The following is a 6,020-nucleotide window of genomic DNA, read 5'->3' on the forward strand; positions in this document are numbered from 1 at the left end:
TCCTTTCCCTGCTCCTCCTTCCTCCTTGCCCTGCTCCTTCTTCCTCTTCCTCGCCCTCCTCCTCCTCCTCCTCCTCCTTCCTCCTCCTTCCTCCTCGCACTCCTCCTCCTCCTCCTTTTCCTCCTTCCTCCTCTCTCTCCTTCTCCTCCTTCCTCTTCGCTGTCCTCCTCCTCACCCTCTTCCTCGTCCTTGCCCTCCTCCTCCTCCTCTTCCTCCTCGTACTCTTCCTTCCTCCTCCTCCTCCTTCGTCCTCGCCCTTCTTCTCCCTCCTCCTCGTACTCTTCCTTCCTCTTCGCCTTCCTCCTCCTTCCTCCTCGCCCTCCTCCTCCTTCTTCCTCGCCCTTCTCCTCCTTCCTCCTCGCCCTTCTCCTTTATCCTCGCCCTCCTCCTCCTCGTCGTCCTTCCTCCTCGCCCTCCTCCTCCTCCTCCTCTTCCTCCTCCTTCTGTTCTCATCGCCCTCATTTTCCTCCTCATCTTTCCTTCCTCCTCCTTCCTCTCCTCCTCCTTTCTTCCTCCTTGCCTCCCTCATTCTCCTCCTCCTCCTTCCTTTCTCCTCGCCCTCCTCCTCCTCCTCCTTCTGTCCTGCTCTCCCAGCTCCTCCTCCTTCTTTCCTCCTCGCCCTGCTTCTCCTACTCCTCCTCCTCCTTTCTCCTCGCCCTCCTCCTTCCTCCTTGCGCTCCTCCTCCTTCCTCCTTGCCTTGTTCTTCCTCCTTAATCCTTGCCCAGCTCTTTCTTCTTACGCCTTGCTCTGCTCCTCCTCATTCTTCTTTACCCTTCTCCTCCTCCTTCCTCCTCGACCTGCTCCTCCTCTTTCCTCCTCCTTCTCGTCCTCTTCCTTCCTTCTCGCTCCCCTCTTCCTTCCTCCTCGCCTTCCTCCTCCTCCTTCCTTCTCGCCCTCCTCCTCCTCCTTCGTCCTCGCCCTCTTCCTCCTCCTTCCACCTTGCCTTTTTCCTCCTACTTCCTCCTCGCCATCATCCTTCTCCTTCCTCCTCACCCTAATCCTCCTCCTTACTCCTCGCCCTCCCCCCTCCTTCTTTCCTTCTTGCCCTGCTCCTCCTCCTTCCTGATCACCCTCCTCCTCATTCCTCCTCGCCCTGGTTCTCCTCCTTCCTCCTCGGTCTGCTCCTCCTCCTCCTTCCTCTTGGTCCTCCTTCTTTCTCCTCGCCCTCTTCCTCCTCCTTCTTCCTGACCCTCCTCCTCCTTCTCCTCCTTCTCCTCCTCCTCCTCCTTCCTTCCTCCATGCCTTCTCCTCCTCCTTCCTTCCTCCTCCTTCTCCTCCTTCCTTCCTTCTCGCTCTTTTCCTCTTCCTCCATGGTCTGCTCTTCCTCCTTGTTCGTTGCCCTGCTCCTCCTCTTTCCTCCTTTCCCTGCTCCTCCTTCCTCCTTGCCCTGCTCCTTCTTCCTCTTCCTCGCCCTCCTCCTCCTCCTCCTCCTTCCTCCTCGCACTCCTCCTCCTCCTCCTTTTCCTCCTTCCTCCTCTCTCTCCTTCTCCTCCTTCCTCTTCGCTGTCCTCCTCCTCCACCTCACCCTCTTCCTCGTCCTCGCCCTTCTTCTCCCTCCTCCTCGTACTCTTCCTTCCTCTTCGCCTTCCTCATCGCCTTTCTCCTCGCGTTCCTCCTCCTTCCTCCTCGCACTCCTCCTCTTCCTCCTTCCTCCTCGCCCTCCTCCTTCTCCTTCTTTCCTCTTCGCCCTCCTCCTCCTCCTTTCTCCTAGCCCTCCTCCTCCTGCTTCCTACTCGCCCTCCTCCTTTTGCTTCCTACTCGCCCTCCTCCACCTCCTTGCCCTGCTCCACCTTCTTCCTCGCCACCTCTTCCTTCCTCCTTGCCCTCCTCCTCCTCCTCCTCCTTTTCCTTCCACCTCGTCCTTCCTCCTTGCCTTGCTCTTCCTCCTTCCTCCTTGCCCTGCTCCTTTTCCTTCCTCCTTGCCTTGCTCCTCCTCCTTCCTCCTTGCCCTGCTCCTCTTCCTTCCTCCTTGCCCTGCTCCTCTTCCTTCCTCCTTGCCTTGCTCCTCCTCCTTCCTCTTTGCCCTGCTCCTCCTCCTTGCCTTGCTCCTCCTCCTTCCTCTTTGCCCTGCTCCTCCTCCTTCCTCCTCGTCCTCTTCCTTCCTCCTCGCCCTCAGCCTCCTTCCTCCTAGCCCACCTCCTCCACCTTTCTCCTCGCCCTCCTCCTTCCTCCTAGCCCTCCTCCCCTTCCTTTCTTCTCGCCCTCCTCCTCCTCCTTCCTCCTCGCCTTCCTCCTCCTCCTTCTTCCTCGCCCTTCTTCTTCTCCTTTCCCTCCTCCTCCTTCCTCTTCGCCCTCCTCTCTTTTCCTCATCCTTCCTCTTCGCCCTCCTTCTCCTTCCTCCTCGCCCTGCTCCTCCTCCTTCCTCCTCACCCCTCCTCCTCCCACCTAGCCCTCTTCCTTCATCTTTGATCTTCTCCTTCCTTCCTCCTCGCTCTCCTCTTTCTTCCTCGTCCTTCTCCTGATTCCTCCCTCCTTGCCCTCCTCCTCCTTCTACTTCCTCCTCGCCCTTATCCTCCTCCTTCTTTCCTCCTCTTCCTCCTTCCTTCTTGTCCACCTTCTCCTTCCTCCTTGCCTTCCTCCTCGCCCGTAAAATGGGTTTACACAGTAAACACATTTACACAACACATGTGCATGACCCAGAAATAAGTCAGCAGTTTCTAGTACCTGCACACAAATCTGAATTTCAATAAACCATAATAATCACAAGTTAATATATATTTGTGAGATAAAAATGTTGGACAGGAGTCAATCCATTTGACGACCGTCAGTGGGAAAGACAGGATATAAAATCTCAAGTTCAATACTGAAGGTGCAACTTACCATAGTCATTATTGGTATATGTTATGTCTCTTTGCAGAAGCTGGTGAGCGAGCCGGGTGTGTCCTCCTTGTATCACGTTCCTCCATGTTGACTCAGGAGAGAGCTCCCCTGTTACCAGAGAAAATAGCATTACATGTGATAATACAGGAAAACAAATTTTATGATAAAACACATGAAGACAATGTTATTAGACATAATGTCAACATATCCTAATTAAACCTCGTGTCACCATTTCTTAATTTTCGTCATTTGAAACATCGTAATGTTGTTCCTCACCTCTTAAATATTTCCTACTTGCTTTTCCTCTCAATACTTCTCCTTCACATATGTCTTATTCATATTATTCCTTGAATATTTGTGTTTTACACCATGTTCCTTGTAGAGATGTCTACTACCTCTAGTTCACCATAGGTTTGTGTTTTACACCATGTCCCTTGTAGAGATGTCTCCTACCTCTAGTTCACCATAGGTTTGTGTTCTACAATATCTTCCTTGTGGAGATGCTTCCTACGTCTGGTTTCTTACGTCTGGAGGAGGCATGGTCGACGACTGGGCCGCGGGGACGTTAAGCCCCGAAACCACTTCAAGGTAAACCAACCACCTTAAGGTAACCCCATAGGCTTGATACAACATCTACCATTAGGAGATGTTTCGTACGTCTGGTTCCCCATAGGCTTGTGTTCTACAGCATGTTCCATGTAGAGATGTCTCCTACCTCTCAGTCCTCATACCTCTGTTCCAGAATTACTGCTTTTCAGTTTCGTATTTCAACATCTTTCTCAATACTTTTCACACTTCAATTTTTGTAATCCATTTCTTGCTGGCCTTTCCATCTTCCTCAGTATTCCACTCATTCTTACTCATTAGTATGTCTCTCACCGTTTTACCACTTAACCATGACATCTGATATATTTCTTTAATATCTCCCAAACCATGTTTTTCACCTGTCCTTCCTCATTCTCGTTGCCTTTATTCTTCTCTATTATCTCTTAATCTTACTAAGCTTTCATCAGTGCTGTACTTATTATCTCCCTAAAGTTAAGGTACCTTTGTTAAAGTATTTCTCTCCTCTCTTGCTCTTTTATCAATGTTTCTTATATCCTGCCTAATATATTTGTATTATCTATTATTACTATGGGGTAAACCTAGCAGGCAGTTATTTGTTTTTATTCTTTGTGAATATTTAATTTGTATTTAATTTACTTGATGTTCTTTAGTTACTTCAATATTAAATTTATGATTCTAAGTGGACTATATGTAAGATTCAGCGTTCCAGAATTTACCTGCACAGAGTTGGACACAAATGTTTGCAGTTATCCCATATTGATGGAGATAAACAAACCATGAATATTTATTTTCTCTTTCATATAAATTATACCACATATGGTGGCTTATATCAAGCTACAGGTAATTAATACTACAAATGTTATAATTTTCTTAGCTGTATGGTTACTATGGCCTGATTAGGCTGTCAATGATTCCTCCAAAATCTGTTAGGATATGGCTACATGTTGTCCACTTGTCATATGGCTCCACTTATTTGATAGTCAACTAATCTGAAGTTGTATTCCATTCGACGCCTTGTAGTCTGGAAATTCTGTTTCGATCTGTTGATTTAAATTGGTATTATTGGAGACCCATGACTGAAGAGGCATATTTGCTCCCAATAATTCTCGATTGGCCTCATGGTATATGTTCAGCAGTTTACTTTCACTGCTAGTTGTTCCTTGGAAATTGGCCTACAAGATGTTGCTAATTTCAGTTTTACTTGGGCTATTTACTTCAAGTGTTTGTCTAAGGTACTTTGAAGCAGAAACAGCAAAGAAGTAGTACCAATTAAAATTGATGCAAACCTGTTGGTGATGAATTCACTGTTTGGATCATTAGGATCCTTGATCCATAGGAACTTTGTGCAGTTATGGTATTCTTCCTGGAGACCTACTCTAGGGAATGCCTTACAGATGTCGGCCGTGTATGCATAAGTCCCTATGTGGAACTTTAACATCGCGTCGTATAGCCTTTGAGTCAGGCTAGGGCCAGTTTGAAGGCCGTCATTCAATGAAACACTATTCTGCTTGGTCTCTGCACTACAGTTAAATATCATCCTTATTGGTGTAGTAGCTGAATTCTTCAATATTGCATGGTGCGGCAGGTAGTGTCCTTCTTTAGGGTCGTCATTAGTTACAACCTCGATAAATTAGTTATCAAGTTGTTGTTGGATTATATCATGGTACAATTTCAAGTTCTCAGGATGTCTATTTAAGCCCATCACCTGTGACCTTAATTGGTTTTATGCCTTGAAATGGATTACAGGTTGCTGAAGATGATTCAGCTTCCATGCTAACCTTACCCAGTATTGATTGTCCCTGTAAACAACTAACTCTAGGTATTGTTAGTAAGTCCAGTCATCATCTGAACTAGGTTGTTCAGGGACAATGCCTAGAGTTGCTGGATCCAACAATTTATGTACAGGGGGATCAAGCTTCTCCTCGGACATGTATCTGAATTGTAGTGGTGCATTTCACCTAGTTATGTGTGAGAGTATGGTCTCTCAAGATATCCCACAGCTGATTTGAATGGCTCATTGCAGTGCACAGTGCACCTAGTCATGCACAGGGCGCAATCTCTGTTAACCCCTGAATTTAAACTGTCATGCGGGGTGTCCCCAGCATGTCCACATAACCAGGAATACTTTTATAATAAGGAGGCCACCATATGCCCAAGTGTAAATTAGATACAGAGGAATTAAGCATTCATGCCATGGAGTCAGGAAGTAAGTAAGTAATTATCAAAAGAAGCGCACCAAAACCGGGAAGGCTATGTAGCACCATCAAATACGCAAAATAATCAGAGGGCGCTAATATCACCAAGGATGCCAATACGAGAACAAAAACGCATAAGGCGAACGATATCAAAAGTATCCGAGTCACCAAGAATTCTATCGAGGGACAGGTGACCGCGAGGGGCGGTCGGAAAGCAAGACACACGCCTCGTCCTGGAAGTCAGGACATTCAAGAAGGACCATGCACGACCGTAAGAGGGACAATGCAACTAGGACAATAAGGAGCAGGGCGGCGCTCCATCAAGTGACCATGGGTTAAGCGAGTATGGCCAATACGCAACCTCGCCAGAGCTGTTTCCCACCGCCGGTTACGGTGGAAGGAGGACGGCCACGAGGAAACACAACATTTAAGAGTAC

The 6,020-nt window shown here is 48.0% G+C and overlaps 1 protein-coding gene across 1 annotated transcript in view; it reads right to left on the reverse strand.

The window, feature by feature from the left end:
• Nucleotides 1-6,020, reverse strand: part of LOC138362745 (ankyrin repeat domain-containing protein 1-like) — a 232,824-nt gene that overhangs the window by 142,116 nt on the left and 84,688 nt on the right. Inside the window, exon 2 of the mRNA XM_069321305.1 lies at nt 2,822-2,929. The gene's annotated coding sequence lies outside the window, so the exon portion shown is untranslated. The remainder of the gene's footprint in view (nt 1-2,821; nt 2,930-6,020) is intronic.

This window comes from Procambarus clarkii, chromosome 9, assembly GCF_040958095.1.
Source record: "Procambarus clarkii isolate CNS0578487 chromosome 9, FALCON_Pclarkii_2.0, whole genome shotgun sequence".
Taxonomy (NCBI): Eukaryota; Metazoa; Arthropoda; class Malacostraca; order Decapoda; family Cambaridae; genus Procambarus; species Procambarus clarkii.